The following is a 16,232-nucleotide window of genomic DNA, read 5'->3' on the forward strand; positions in this document are numbered from 1 at the left end:
TTGTTTTGTTTTGTTTTTGTTTTTGAGACGGAGTTTCACTCTTGTTGCCCAGGCTGGAGTGCAATGACTCGATCTTGGCTCACAGCAACCTCCACCTCCTGGGTTCAAGTGATTCTCCTGCCTCAGCCTCCCCAGTAGCTGGGATTACAGGCATAGGCCACCATGCCTGGCTAATTTTGTGTTTTTAGTAGAGACGGGGTTTCTCCGTGTTGGTCAGGCTGGTCTCGAACACCCAACCTCAGGTGATCTGCTCACCTAGGCCTCCCAAAGTGCTGGGATTACAGGCATGAGCCACCACGCCCAGCCGCTTGTTTTTGTTTTCTTAAACTGACTTTTGTTTTCAGCAGAATGTCTCAACTAAGAACCCAAAAAGGGAAAGAAAAGAAATTATATGTTCTCCCCTACAGAATCTTCTTGCCATAACTGTGAGATGACATGATTCAGAATTATCTCCTTGGCTTCTCATAGAGAGTTCCAAATCATGTCACCTTGCTTTGTGGAGAAAATGACCAATTACGGATAGCAAGTACATCTGAAGCTGCTTCCATTGCTTGGGGATCTATCTAACAGTATGAGGCTCAGGAGAAGTTTTGCTCTTCCTCCCTGGGAGGACCTGCTTTCTCCAAACAGCCAATGTTCTGAGCTGCCTTTTTAAAGATGTGATTTCAGGAGCTCGTTGCAGACCTCCTATGCAACTAGCCCATGAGTTCTTTGTGTCTTTAAGAACCTATCAAAGAACTCAGCAGTATGAGAGCAGATCAATACATACAGGGTTTCCTTTCAGTCTTACAGAAACTCATTACTCTCCAGTCTCTTTTTCCACGTATGGTAGAGAGAATCAGACTTGCGGATATCTAGTTAACTATCAGTACCTTTAAGAAATGTGAACAAGCGGTCCATCTGAATAATTATACAAAATGTCAAGGCTTTTAAAAGTGCTTAATTTTAAAGATCCTTTGCAGTTCTTCAGACCTAGATTCTCAGTTCAGTCAGCAGAGAGATAAGGAAAAAATGAGGAACACTTTTCTCAGGCATAAATATTCACTGGTTTTGAAATATTATTGATTCCTTGGATAAGAAAATAGGTCAACTTTATACCTTTTTGTCTCCAAATTGATTTCCCGCCACGAACAGTGGCTTGTGCCTATAATCCCAGCCACTTTGGAGGCTGAGGTAGGAGGATCGCTTGAACCCAGAAAGTCAAAGCTGCAGTGAGCTGTGATTGTGCCACTGTATCCCAATCTCAGTGACAGAGTGACACATCATCTCTTAAAAAGAAAATTGATCTCCATGAATATGCCGGTAAACCAGGAGATACAGAACTATTTGCCTCCAATTAGAACTGAAACCCTCCTATAACCCCTGCTGGGTGCTCGCTTCTTATTCAGAAGGAGGACACATTTTCACCATCTGTGCGGTGATCGGACAGCATTCATGAACACACTTTAAAGGAACACTGTCGGCTGTGTAAAAATTCTCCCCAACTAAATGATAAGGCCTTTTGTGAAATCCACATTACTGTGGGTTTTGAGCTCTGAGCTACCATATTCATACAACAGAACTCTAGTACTTCACACATTATTAATCCTTTGTATTTCATAACTTAGAAATCTGCTTTGAGAGATCAATTCAGTAGTTTTGCTTTTAACTTGTCTAATAAATATTATATGAAATGCTTTCAGGCAGCCCTTGCTTATCCTCTGATGTGTGATACATTTTCTGGGTTTTTCCTTGCAAAATCGGACCCCCTTCTTTCAGTTAGGTACAAAGTGTTAGAATAGTAAATGGTTATGTTTGTCAATACCACCCTGTACTCTAGAAATAAAGAGAGCTAAGAGTTACAGAAGACATGTTATCAAGCTTCTAGCAACTTCAAAAGCATGGAAAAGTTAGCACATGAAAGATTCTGATTTGTTTTAAAAGTGACACAGAGCACATTTTGAAGTTAGCGATAAACTGGTCATTTGAAATGAGAAAGCTATAGAATGTAGATCTGTTTTGAAACTGCAGTAAGGATCATAGAACAATGCCTCATTCTGATGAATCAGTAGAAACTAGAAAACAGAAAAGCATGTCATGTACTCTCTGTAAAGTTTGCTTGCTGGCAGTATTCCTGCTTCAGCATTGAAAAAGTACACTCATTCACCAACTGAATACAAAAACAGTGCCTTCCACAGTTAAGTTATGCTGCTTTAGGCGTACTAAATTAGCTCTCTCCTGAAGTCTATCCACAGCTTCAGAAAATGATCCCTGGAAATAAGGAGTATTGTGTGGATTTGAAACGAAACAGAAAGGAAATGAAAGTGAAACTTGGGAAAGAAAAAGCTTGGGTTATGTTCATACAGCAGCATGTCATCCAGACAACATACAGAATGGCCATTCTATAGTGTGCACTATACTGAGTAACGAGAGGGCTAAAGATAGTGCCATGAATTGAAAGCCTTTGCAATATAAGCGTAAATATAAAACACAGAAACAAGTACAAAGTGAGAAAAACATATCCAAAGTTGGCATTCCAGTGCCAATAATGCCTAAGTAAAAGAAGAATAGGGAGAGGATAATTAGAAAAATACGACATTGCAATAAGAAAACAAAAACCATTGCTACAGAAAAGAGAATACAGTTCAATTTAATGTATACATATAGGTACACTAAATGGAAGACACTGAACGAGGTACTAAGGTTGCCGCAATAAACTCTATTCCTACAGTAACCGATACAAAGAAAACAGTGGGAACCTGTCATCATTTTGGTTCCACAAACATTTTTGCTTTGACGATGAATCAACAGTGGGTGGTAAGGAGAAATAAGACAGATAAGATAGGAAGCTCAATCTAGAACATATACTTGACATTTTAAATGCACAAATGTGACTGTAGAGGAGAAGACGAAATTGATTGGCCTGGAAATACATTGAAAAGTTGTGTCATTAGAAGGACACTGAGCCAGGAGGGGCAGAGTGGAGTCTGCAGTCAGGGCTCTGTCAGTATTCAATGATCACCCTCTCTGTCACATTGACCATATGGCAAGTCAAATCAGGCTTTCAGGAAGCCAGGGCGACATGTCTGTAATGGTATGTTGTATTCCCGTATTTCACACCTAATGCACTTCTCTTCATAAAACAGGGTGGCCACCCTTGATTCTGTGGAAGGAAAAAATGAAAGAACAATGGTAAGAGTCCAAAATTATAAGAAAAGTATTTCTTCTTGGTGCTACCCCTACAATGCTCTTGGTTTCTCATTATACAATGAAGTCACACAATTTAGTAATGGGAAAACAGATAGTAAATGCGCATTTCACAACACAGCAAGACAGTGCTTTTCACAGATGGCTGAGCACTGCAGGAATGTGGAAGGGATCCAGATCTACTTCACTTCCACACCTCAGTCCTTCACCTCCAGACATGCGGGGTGACAGAATCAAGACGTAACACTATTTGTAAATTAAATGTTGGCGTATCACAACACCACGGTCAAGCTCTCAGCATCAAAAAAATCAGCTTTGAAAGAGACAAGGCAAATTCACACACAGTGGCCCTGGTATCTGGCCTGTGCTGATGTGTTTAGGAAACAACTTTTTGGCTCCCTGAAGTACTTTAACACGCATATACTTAAATAAATTATAATAAGGCAAATGTCATCATGCCAAAGCATCACAATGCTAAGACAGTAGGTTACTTTACTTAGTGAATAGAGTCTAAGTGGCATTTGGTGCAAAGTGGATCCAGAATATTGATAAAGTACAGTTCTCAAGCCAAAAGTTATTTGTTTGTGCTTGTCTACACTTTATGTAACTCGTTAATGAAAGAACCAGAGGGTAGATTAAGGGGAATATTCAACAGCATTTGAAAACATTGAGGTCTATGTAGTCATTTGTATAAGGGATGTGTAAACAAAATTGCTAAATTAGTTAGAAGACTGGTTGACTTTTTACAGGTTGTGAAATCACAGTGTTTTATAAATTTCTGCAGATTAAATTCTAACCATGACTATGGACTGTTGGCCAAATTAACTGTCACAATAAATATCAGATGACACACAAGCAGACTTATCGGAACATGCAGGAACTTTATAAAAAACATACATTGTTATCCTCATTTTATCTTTTTCCAAGACTGAAATACATTTTTGTGTCACAAGGAAAACCCCTGGATTGTATTCATTTCCTTTTTTCCACCATTTGTTTCTTGATAGCGCAGGCGCAGCCTCAGGCTCAGTTAAATGCACCCACTAGGTTCCAAAAACGATGACAACCTTTGAGAAAATCTAGTTACCCCCTTAATGTTACTCATATGAAAACTTACAGCTCACATGGAAACAGAAAGAAAGTTTTCATGAAAGTTTCTTTCATAAAGGAAGTTTATGAAAGAAAGGCTTAACATCTTAGCCAGCCATATACCCTTTCAGAAGCAGGAACAGAACTGGACACCAGGGATTCTGACTTTGTTTCAGGACTCTTCCCAATGCAACATCCATATCTTTATAAAAGTTTTAAACTGTTGTATGCATTTCAGGAGCTTTATGCATTTTGTATAGTATTACCCATGGGGCAGGGTAAGAAGTTTTACAATGGAGTTGTCATTACATGATTCTCACATTTGCATTATTTCTGTGTTTTTTAGTTTCCATCTTAACTAAGTTTTAAATGCGAGAATGTAAGGGTTAAGCAGGTAAAGCTCTCATTCTCATTTCTACTATGTATGGCAGGTAATTAAACTGTGGACAATGGTTCCCCACGCAAAGGTGCCCTCGATGATTTACTATTCAGGGTCCTAATAATTTGGCATTCCAAGCACAATACAGCTAAAACAAAGACTGAATCACTGGGAGCCATAAAACTGCTAGTATAATTAGGGATATCTAATTTGGGGGAAGAAAATCGAGACCCAATGGCTCTAACAGTGAGTCGTCTGTTAGCATTCCCAAGCTCTGAACTGCAGCTTTTGAGGAAGGAAAACAAATATCCTCATTTTGCATGTTAAGTTCCAAATCTAATGTGTTTCTGCTTCTGCATTTTAACATCTATAATATGCTCTGTGAAAAATATTCAATGGATTATTTTCCCAAGTTTTATCATATGACACGGCTTCAACATCTTATATTAAATCAGTTCTAAACAAATGATTTTCCTCATACAAAATAAAAGTTGACACATATTAAACAAATGGTAATGAGGGTTTCAGGCCATAAATATCAAAGCATTTTCAAACTTAAAACAAAATTTGACATTATGGAATGTCTATATTCTTTTCATGTTTTGTTTTGTTTTGTTTTGTTTTGTCTGGGGGGAGGAAAAAATGGCATAATACTTAAACTCATCTTTATTCTGTTGAATGAACTATTGAATATAAATGGTTACTAAAGTCTGCTTTTTTAATAGTAATGTAATAGAAGGAAAATGAATAATTCTAGAATCTTGAAACTGGAGAAAATAATTGGAAGAAGCCAAGAAGTAACTATAAATGAAATCCTAAATCTCACTCACATCCTCTGGATTGTTAGCAATCATTTATGCATAAAAATTCAATTTCCCTTTGCCATTTCCTTTTTATCAGCTAATAATAAACGTGTGCACTGGATGGATGTAATTAACTTTCCTATAGACAATACGATGTAGAAGTCTATCTAATTATTTGGGTCTAGATTACTTTAAATAACCAACCTGACTCTAAGTAAGCATAAACACAAAGCTCTGTCTACTACAACTAATAATACCTGTTGAAAATAAGGTATGGACAGCACCATCATTATAATAATAATTACCCCTGTAAAATAAAATATTTTTAAAATAGCTCCCTATAACTTCGGCAGTTTTTAACTATTTAGAATTTCTGCTATTCACAGGGATGCAGGATGTTGTTCATGGGTAAAACAGTCAGACACTGCGCGAAGCGATCGGACATAATTAGATCTTTGTGTGTCTGGTCTTATAGACTAGTGAGAAATGTAACATCTGGTATTCATCAGTTATAACAACTGCTTCCATTCCAGTATTTTTATTTAAAACAACAACACATTGTACATGGCCTTGAGTCCAAAGCACGGACACCTTTATTTTGGAATGCAAATCTGTGGAATCTAAAAGAATCCAACTCATAAAGGCAGAGAACAGAATGGTGGTTACCTGAGGCTGAGGGTGGGGAAAATAGGGAAGTGTTACTCAAAGCACACGAAGTTTCAGAAAGGATGAATAAATGGTTAAGTAGGTGAGGTGGAAGGTATGTTAATTAGCTTGGGCCAGTTCTTCCACATTATCTGCATGTATCAAAGCATCACTTGGTATGTCATAAATATATAGAATTATAATTTGTCCATATTTAATAAGATAAAATTTAGAAAAACAAAGGAATAAGAAACACAACGCTGTACCAGACAAACAGGAAAGGAACGGATCTTCTCTTTTTTGGCATTAATCAGAATGATGCCTCATTTCCTGTTAATAGCCTAACAAAATCCCAAGGATGCAAGTCTTCTTGGACTATATACTTTTACTGGGGTTCTGCAATCTCATGGTAATGCTGTCATTCACTCAGTAATGCCACAGATATTTATGGAGCACACACCATAAGCCAACACTGAATGAGAAAGGGAAAGTTCCAGTTCTTTCTGGGTTGGCATTCTAGTGTGAGAGATAGGCAGTAAATAAGGAAATATAACTGAAGGAAGTGGTGAGTGCTAAGCAGAAAAATGAAACAGGTAAACTGATATGAAGCTACCCACCCGAATGGAGGAAATGTTATTTTACATGGTGTCCTCATGAAAGACCACTCTGAGGAAACAATATATAAACAGAGACTGAATTAAAAGAACAAACTAGATATTGATCTGGGGGAAGAAAGTTCAGGCAGTGAGAGCAGCCAGCGCAAAAGCAAGGAAGTGTTAGAGGAACCAGCAGGTAGCCCACAAGGCTGTGCTAGAGCTCACATGTGGCATAAGATGTCTGGAATTTAGGAAAGGACAATTTCATGTAGAATTTATTTATTTATTTATTTTATTTTATTTTTATTTTTTAGAATTTATAAGCTATGTGCAGAGTTTGGATTTTTTTTTCCCCAAATACGCTGGCAAGCCTTTGGAGAGTTTTGAAAAAGCAAATGATGTAGTTTGATTTAAATTTTTGAAAGATCACTCTGCTGCTGTGTATGACAAGGAATATAGAAGAGAACAGAAGAATGGATGCAAATGCGAATGTTATTAGGTAAGAATAATGGTAGATTAATTAAAATGTTGGCAATGAAGTTAATGAGATCTAGTTGAATGCTGAATATATTCGAAAGGTAGAGCTCCTGAGATTTGCTGATAAATTTAATGTCAGGTGGTAAGTGGGGAAGTTGAAACAACAGTAGACTTGTTTTTGTTGTTGTTGTTGTTGTTTGTTTGTTTTTGTGGGAGGGCCGTGTTGATTAACTGGGTAGCTGCTGTTGCCATTTAATGAGACAGGGCTGGCCATGGCAATCTTGATGAAGGGGTAAACGAACTTCTGATGGTGATGGATTAGCTGTGGGTATCTTAATAAATGTATCAGTTGAGATTCTGAGTAGGTGCTATTCCGAACTGTCCAGCAGAATTTGCTGCAATGACAGAAATGAGCAATAGAGTATTCATTAGGCACATGGGGTAATTAAATACACTTTATTCACCTATTTATTTTTATTTTTTATTTTTTGTAGAGATGGGGTCTCACTATGTTGAGGTCACTATGATGGGGTCTCACTATGTTGAAGCTTGTCTCAAACTCGTGGCCTGAAGCAAGCCTCTTGCCTCAGTCCCCCAAAGTGTTGGGATTATGGGCATGAGCTACTGTGCCCAGCCTTAAATGCACTTTAAATGTGATTCATGTGTGACTCAGGAACTTCACTTTAAATATGTTTAATTTTAATTATTTCAAATCAAATTAGATACATGTGGTTAGTGGCTACCACGTCAGACAACTACATTTTAGAGGAATGGAGAGGCAGGGACTCAGAAAGGTAGGAGGAAAGTCGGGTGTAAGGTGACACATTTGGAGACATTTTTTTTCCAAAGGGAAAAGAGAAATTTGGAAGAAACTAGAGGTATATGGGGACCACGTGTGAAAACAAAATTATTGGTAGACATTGCACTATTTTATTATTTAACAGAAATGATCCACCAGCAAAGGGAAAAAAAAACTAACTCTGATTATGCTGATGGTGAACAAATGAACTAGTTCTTTTCTCTTCTTACTTGTTCTGATTTTCTTAGTGAAATAATCTCTCTAGGCCAGGCACAGTGGCTCATGCCTGTAATCCTAAAATTTTGGGAGGCCAAGGATGGAGGATTGATTAAGGCCAGAAGTTGGAGACCAGCCTGTGCAACAAAGTGAGACCCTGTCACTACAAACACACACAAAAAAAAGAAAGAAAAATCTCTCTCAGGGATGAAAGATGGAGCTTTGATCTCCAATAAATCTTTTACACTTCTAACTCTACCTCAGCCTCAATTTCCAAAGAACCCAACACTCCAGGGTTAGTACCAGGAGTGTCCAAGAAAGCAAGTGGTAAGTTGGATGGGGTTTGGGAGGGAATCATTTGCTGTGTGTCTAGTAAAGAAGGTCCTATCCTGTGGTAGTAGGCTGTGCCTTACCAGACCCACACCTTCAAGTCTTTGAAACTGATGTTCTCATTGTAAAAATACCTTTGATGATGCACAGTAGTCCCCCACATCTCTCATCTGCAATTTGACTTTCCATGGTTTCAGTTACCCATGGTCAAGTATAGTCTGAAAATATTAAATGGAAAATTCCAGAAATAAACCATTCCTAAGTTTTAAATTCCACTCTGTTCTGACTTGCATGACGAAATCTCTCACTGTCCTGCTTTGTCCTTCCCAGGATGTGAATTACCTCTGTCCGGTGGATCCACTCTCTAGATGCTACCCTCCTCTTAGTTACTTAGCAACTCTCTTGGTTCTCAGATTGAAAGAAAACAGTATACGCCAGGGTTGGTCCTATCCAAGGTTTCAGGCACCACTTGGGGCCTTGGAACATATTTCCCACGGGGAAGGGGAGATCACTGTAAATTGTTTTATCTTACTATTAGGTGACCTAAGCATAATGTTACAGATGACCACCCTTTCCTTAAAATATTATTGATTTTTGTCTTAATGTCACCTCCTTTTCTTATTCTTTCTGATACTCCCTTGTTCTCCACTCCATCCAAATTTTGCATGATGTTACTCTTCAAGGACTGATCCTCGGCCCTTGTTTTAGTGAGTCCTCTAATTTCATGATTGTATCATGTCGTTTTCCACCAAGTAGCAAGATCCATGTTTTTAAAAATGTGAATAAGACCGTAAAATTGTCCCAATTAAGGCCTCACTTCAAAAAGTAAATTGAAATATTTTTCCAGCCTAGAAGGTCCAGCTTGACAGCGCACCCGACTAGCCTAATAATCCCTCAGAGTGTGCCTCTCTTCCTCACCCACTTTGGGTTTCTTTCTGTTGTTTGAGTTTGCCATGCTTTTGTATAGTTCAGGGTCTTTGTCCATGATATTTACATTGCCTATAATTTCCTTCTCCCCAAATTACATATCAACCTGTTCTTTGGCTATCAATGTATTAGTCCCTTAAATGTTACTTGTTAATATGAATATTAACTTGTTAATATGAAAATTGTAATATGAAAATGGTAATATGGAACATTTTATTTCCTCTACAGCCTTTATTATATTTTGTAATTATTTCATTTGCTTGACTATGAGTTATTTCTGTCTCCAAACAAAAACAACAATGCAAACCTCATGAAAACAAACATTTGTTTCCTATTAAATCCCTCACCTACCACAAAAAATTATTTTAATATAAATTAATGAAGTGCGTGAATACATAAATTAATAACCTATTTTCTCCCTGGCCCATGATGTTTAAAGTGGGGTTATCAATACTTACATAATTTTTTTTGTTAAGAAGCTTAGAGGAAATATATGCAAAGGACCTGTCACAGTGTCTGCTGTGTAGTGGTGTCCAAAATATGGCGGATACATTTTTTAAAATTAGAATTGCCAGATTTCCATTTGGCTCTCACTCTCTCTTGCAAGAAAGAGGGTTGTTCTCCTTTTTTTCTTTTGCCTGTTAAACCTCCACTTCTAAACTCAAAAATAAATTACCATTGTCGTCAATTTTGCAGATAAGTGCAATTTATGGCAAATGCAATTAGCAATTGAAAAGAATAAAAAATTATAAATGGCCGGGCATGGTGGCTCACGCTTGTAATCCCGGCATGTTGGGAGGCTGAGGTGGGCAGATCACGAGGCCAGGAATTCAAGAACAGCCTGGCCAATATGGTGAAACCCTGTCTCTACTAAAAGTACAAAAATTAGCTAGGCATGGTGGTGCATGCCTACAATCCCAGCTACTAGGGAGGCTGAGGCAGAAGAATTGCTTGAACCCGGGAGGGGGAGGTTTCAGTGCGCCAAGATCACACCACTGCACTTCAGCCTGGGCGACAGAGCAAGACTCTATCTCAAAAAAAAAAAAATTATAAAAAACTACATTAAATAAACTCCAGTATTTATTTATTTATTAGATTCATTCAGGCCAGAGTCAAAGGGAAGGTTATTTATTGTCCCCAAATGACCAGCAATGAAACTTTAAAGGAAATCCTAAGTAAAGTCAAGCCTAACCTTGTCACTGGGAAAAACCAGAGCAGAGACTGTAGACAAACTTTAACAGTTTTTCTTTAGTCTGTGTATCTATAGACACAGCTGCTTAAGGAAACCAGGTGACCTGAATGCCACAAACTGCCTAACTCTCCTGACCCCATGCCAGATATCAGATGTCCAAACCTACTAGATATTGGTGCACACCAGAGCAGTTGACCTTGTTATTGTTGGATCATTAACATATTATTGTAATACCAAAAAGCTCTTCCCCAAGAGAAGATTGCTGCCATTTTGTGTACATATGATGTATGAAGAAGCATGTCATTAACTGTAACTGAATGTCTGGAACTCCACCCTGTACATGCTTACATTCCTACCCGAACCTGCATCCAACTCTTCAAAACTCCCATACTTCCCACTGCCCGGGTAGAAGGTGCCTTTGAAGCACGAGCTCCTCTTCATTCCTTGGCCACTGAATAAAATCTGATGGCCTTTCCAACTGAATGTTCTTTGCGGTCAGTACAAAGTAGGAAAGGACCAGAGTTTACTGATGAAAACTTTTCTCCTTTAAGTTTTTAAAAATACTGGTTTGCAAAAGTGAGGACACTAATTCTTCAGGACTTCTCTCTCTTTCTATTTTTTTCTCTGATCCCTGTAAGAATTGGCATGTGCCCATCATCACATGAATAATCTCTCTGAATAAGAAGGCACCTCAATCTGCCTTCTTCATCAGAGGATTGTGGCTGATAGTACTGGGCAGCAAGAGCAGGTAAAAGTGACACCCTTGGAGAAGGGTCTTAGAAGCTACTCAATGAAAATCAAGACAGATTTGCATTTTGTAAAAGCCTAACATAATGGGTCTTGGTTTATGTTTTTTTCTCCCCCACTCTTTATTTGTAAGAGGAAGCATGCCTAATATTCAATAGTGATTCTTCTAGATGTACAGTTGACCCTTAAACAACATGGATTTGAACTGTGCAGGTTCACTTATATGGGGATTTTTTTCAATAAAACTTCTAAATATGCCCGTGTCTCCTCCCTCCCCTTCCACTTCCACTTCAGCCACCCCGAGATAACAAAACCAGCTCCTCCTCTTCCTCCTCCTCTTTAGCCTACTTAATGTGAAGACAGCAAGGATGAACATGTATATGAAGACACACTTCCATTTAATGAATTGTAAATATATTTTCTCTTCCTTATGATTTTCTTAATAATATTTTATTTTTCTCTAGCTCACTTTTTTATAATAACATAACACATATAACATGCAAACTATGTGTTAATTGACTGTTTATGTTATTAGTAAGGCTTCTGGTCAACAGTAGGCTATTAGTAGTTAAGTTTTTGGGGAGTCAAAAAGTATACATGAATTTTCTACTGCATGGGAGTTGGAGCACCTAACCTTCATATTGTTCAACAGTCAACTGTATGTCCATATAGTAACATATCGATATACATCTATACAGTAACATATCTACTAGTGCCATGGCTGTTCTGGTCAAGAAATAGCTTTCTGTCACTCAAATACTCTCTCAGACATTGGCACTATCAAGCATTTTCAAATATGTGAATCAGTTTACCAAGAGAAACAAATGATCTCTGATCAACTTACACAAAACTGATGCCAGATGTTCAGCTAACCAGAGAGTAACTAGGCAATTTAATGCTTGCTTTTACAGTAGAAAACAAATTTCTTCCTTGACTCTAGTAAAGATAAGTTGCCTCTCTTGGCCAGTAAATATTTCAGTTGCAGCTTTGTAGCATAGAAATGCTTTTCCCTTACCACCATTGTGATGAGGCTTTGTTCCCTGGGCAGTCTTTTCTGTCGCTGAGGAAGCACCCCATGAAGCCTGATTACTGTTGAAATGAACCAGTTCCAACCGAATTTATTTCCATTGTACCACTTACAATAGTTTCAAATTATCTTTTTCATACACACTCCTTCTCCCATAGGATTCTGTAGAATAGAGTAAGCAGTGTGGGCAAGTTCAAAAATGCTCATCTGCTAAGAAATGTTTTCTTGCCTGAAACGTCTCTGTAGCAATACTTGCTGAAAACGCTGTTAATACAAACAATTCAGCAACCTTGGTATTTACTCACGTATTTGCTGGCAAATATCAGTATTTCTTGGTAAGAATGGAAAATTACATTTCTTAATTTTTAATAGTCTTGTTGGGGGGGTTAAATTAAAAACTATTTGCCTGACAGACTATAAAATACCTTCAAGTAATATATTTGCTTAATATCAAGCATCTGATCCTTCTCACATAATAAAAGTTGACTCCAATATGCATGCAATTGAGATACAGCTTACGGAAGCAGCAAAGCTAATGTAAAGGACATATAAGATGTTCAAAATAAAATTATTTCTGTATATTTATTATGGAGAGTATTTTGCACAAGTCAAGAACCTAATATAATTGTATGTTTATCAATGTTATTCCAGTTCTAGTTTATTAAAGTACAGTATTCAAACTCTCTTACTTTCCTAATTCTGGACATGGCCTGAAATCATGTGAAAAAAAAAAATGGAATAATGGTCTGGGATTTGTTTTCTTTTCTGATAGATAACAGCACTAACATATATTGAATATATGAGGTTAATAAATATTTTTTATGTGACAGAAAGAATCAGGTCAAAACAAAAGGTAAAGTGATTTTAGATTTGCTAAGAGGAAATATGATTATTTCAGTGAGACACAAAAGAAAGCTAAGTAAATAATTAATACATTCACAAGGAAATAGAAGATAAATTGATTACTTATATCCCTAAAGAGCTCTGAATTACGTGTGGACGTGCTAAATCACTTCTTAAGAGGATTCTAGACAGACTTTTGATTTTGTCTGTTTTCAGAACAACCAAATTTTATGTTAGAAAATGTTGATTTAGCTCTTGAGAACTTCCTTCATTGGTTATTAAAATGCATATGCTTAGTTTAAATTAAAATATCAAACTATGTATCTAATGTTCATTAACTTTTCTTTGAACTAAAATAGTGCACATTTCTCCACTTGAAAATAATGTGTTCTAGAATAGGATATGCTCTCAGTCTATGGTTTATATTTATTCTTACATTCCTCTTCCATATAATATAATATAATGTAATATAATATAATACTGGAATATACTATAACAGAAATTCCATGAGGGCANTTACATTCCTCTTCCATATAATATCATATAATATTATACAATATAATATAAATAGGTTTATTAACCTTGCTAGAAGGATCACAGTTTATTCATTAGTAATGTCCAGATTTAAGGGACTAGCAATTTTGGCATGCTTGCTTAGCTCACATGTCTGAGCTTAGATGGGAAAGGAAAGCAGGCTCTTAACACATCAGCATAGAAAACTGTGAATTTTAATTTATTGGGATTAACATGCACAAGTTAATTTTCACTCTCTTGGTTACTATTGTAGATAAATCAAAGCTCAAGATTTGGAAAGGAGCTACTTAGTTTTCTTTTCTGTCTCACTGAAAGAATCATATTTCCTCTTAGCACAAGCTTAGCTCACATGTCTGAGCACATGCTTAATGTACTGAGTAAACAGAAGATAAATTGATTACTTATATCCCCAAAGAGCTCTGAATTATGTGTGGAGGTGCTAATTCACTTCCTGAGAGGATTCTAGGCAGACTTTTGATTTTGTGTGTTTTCAGAACAACCAAATTTTATGTTAGAAAATGTTGACTCAGCTCTTGAGAACTTCTAATAATAAATTCCAAAGGTTTCAGCATTATAAGATGTGTCTTACCTTTGATCTTTCTTACTCATCAACTCTAGGTATTATCTATTCTTCTTGAGACAGTAATGCACTTGTTATCTCAATTTTCTTTTGTTGCCTGGAACAAATATTGGCTCAAAGATGCAAATCTGTACAATTAAATTTGAGAGAAAAATGATTAGTACATTTTCCTTTAACACTCAAATGCCAAGGCAGAGAAGCAACAGGCACCAACATGTCTTCTTGAAGTGATCTGTACTAAGTCAGGTTCTTCCTTCCTCATATCCTTTTCCTGATCTGCTTAATGGAAAGGAATGGGACTTTCCTTTGACTTTCTAAAATAATACATACATAGTTTTACACACGTGTAATATCTTCAAGTAAGCCTCCTTCCTTCATTGGTTATGAAAATGCATATGCTTAGTTTAAATTAAAATATCAAACTATGTATCTAATGTTCATTAGCTTTTCTTTGAACTAAAATGGTGCAGATTCCTCCAGAATACTTGAAAATAATGTGTTCTAGAATAGGATATGCTCTCAGTCTATGGTTTATATTTATTCTTATGTTCCTCTTCCATATAATATTATATAATATAATATAAATAGGTTTATTAACCTTGGTATAAGGATCACGGTCTACTCATCAGTAATGTCCAGATTTAAGGGACTAGCAATTTTGGCATGTTTGCTTAGCTCACATGTCTGAACTTAGATGGGAAAGGAAAGCAGGCTCTTAACACATCAGCATAGAAAACTGTGAATTTTAATTTATTGGGATTGACATGCACAAGTTAATTTTCGCTCTGTTGGTTACTATTGTAGAGAAATCAAAGCTCAAGATTTGGAAAGGAGCCACTTTCCCTCAGCACATTAAGCTTCTTAAACAAATACACACTTGGCTACAATGAATGCTATCCATTTAAGGAAATGTGAAAACAGGGCTTTAGAGTTTTATTTTTAAAATGCAACCTATTATATATTGTTAATGTTTAGTAATTATCAAAGAATATTTGGTATGCTAGGTAGTTGGTATTTCAACACACTTTTCTATTTGTAGAAATATATATAAGCCTATCTCTTTAAAGATTGTTTTCCATTTGTTATTCCTGAGGATTTCATACATCATTTTATCTCATTCTGTATTGAGATAAAGTATTTTATAGAGCACAAAATTGCGGGTTGCATTTTAAAAGATTCTCTCAAATATTTTCAAATTGAATTTTCAAAGTAAGAATGGGGAAGAGATGAGTCACAAGCTTTCAGTAATGGAAGTAACTTCATCAATATTCTTACTTGACACAGGCATGAAAGGTGCCTGTCTCCGGTCACATAGTCAATTATTGCTCATCTGCATTAACACCATCAAAATCAGAGTCATGGAAGTTTCCAGCTGATAAAATTCATTTTCTTCTAGTATTTTTATGTATGTTTCTCAAAAACCTGAACCAAAGTTCACTTCTCATTGCTTCTAATTCAGCAAATATTTAAATGGATTTTTACATCCCATATATAGGATTCCACAGCTTTATATAATGCTGGTACTTTAATACTCCAGCAGAATTTTTAAAATTTGATGGCTTCCTATTGTTTTCAAACAAATCCTTCAGGGTAAAAATAGAAATAGACGCAAAAGGGGATGGAGATTACTGACAAATGAGCTAAAGAGAGCAAACACCAAGCCCACTGTAGTAAATAGTTTGGGTTATTTTAATAGTTGTACACATAATTCCATTTGGAAACTCCCTGCAAACCTGCTCTCAAGTTGCAGACTGCAATAAGCAGCCTGAATTTCAATAACAGTAAATATGCAGCGGGGCCAAAACGTGATAAATAATCTAATTTTTTCGAACTTTTTTTTTTTTTTTTTTTTTTTTTTTTTT

At 36.6% G+C, this 16,232-nt stretch overlaps 1 long non-coding RNA gene across 2 annotated transcripts in view; it reads right to left on the bottom strand.

Moving 5' to 3' along the window:
- Positions 1-2,683: 2,683 nt before the first annotated feature.
- Positions 2,684-16,232, bottom strand: part of LOC108534420 (uncharacterized) — a 226,256-nt gene continuing 212,707 nt past the window's right edge. For both annotated transcript variants that reach the window (XR_001886968.1, XR_001886969.1), the window contains exons 4-5: positions 14,380-14,498; positions 2,684-3,142 (exon numbers count right to left, since the gene is read on the bottom strand). This is a non-coding gene — a long non-coding RNA (uncharacterized LOC108534420). The remainder of the gene's footprint in view (positions 3,143-14,379; positions 14,499-16,232) is intronic.

The sequence above is a fragment of the Rhinopithecus bieti genome, unplaced genomic scaffold, assembly GCF_001698545.2.
Source record: "Rhinopithecus bieti isolate Rb0 unplaced genomic scaffold, ASM169854v2 scaffold_11565, whole genome shotgun sequence".
NCBI lineage: Eukaryota > Metazoa > Chordata > Mammalia > Primates > Cercopithecidae > Rhinopithecus > Rhinopithecus bieti.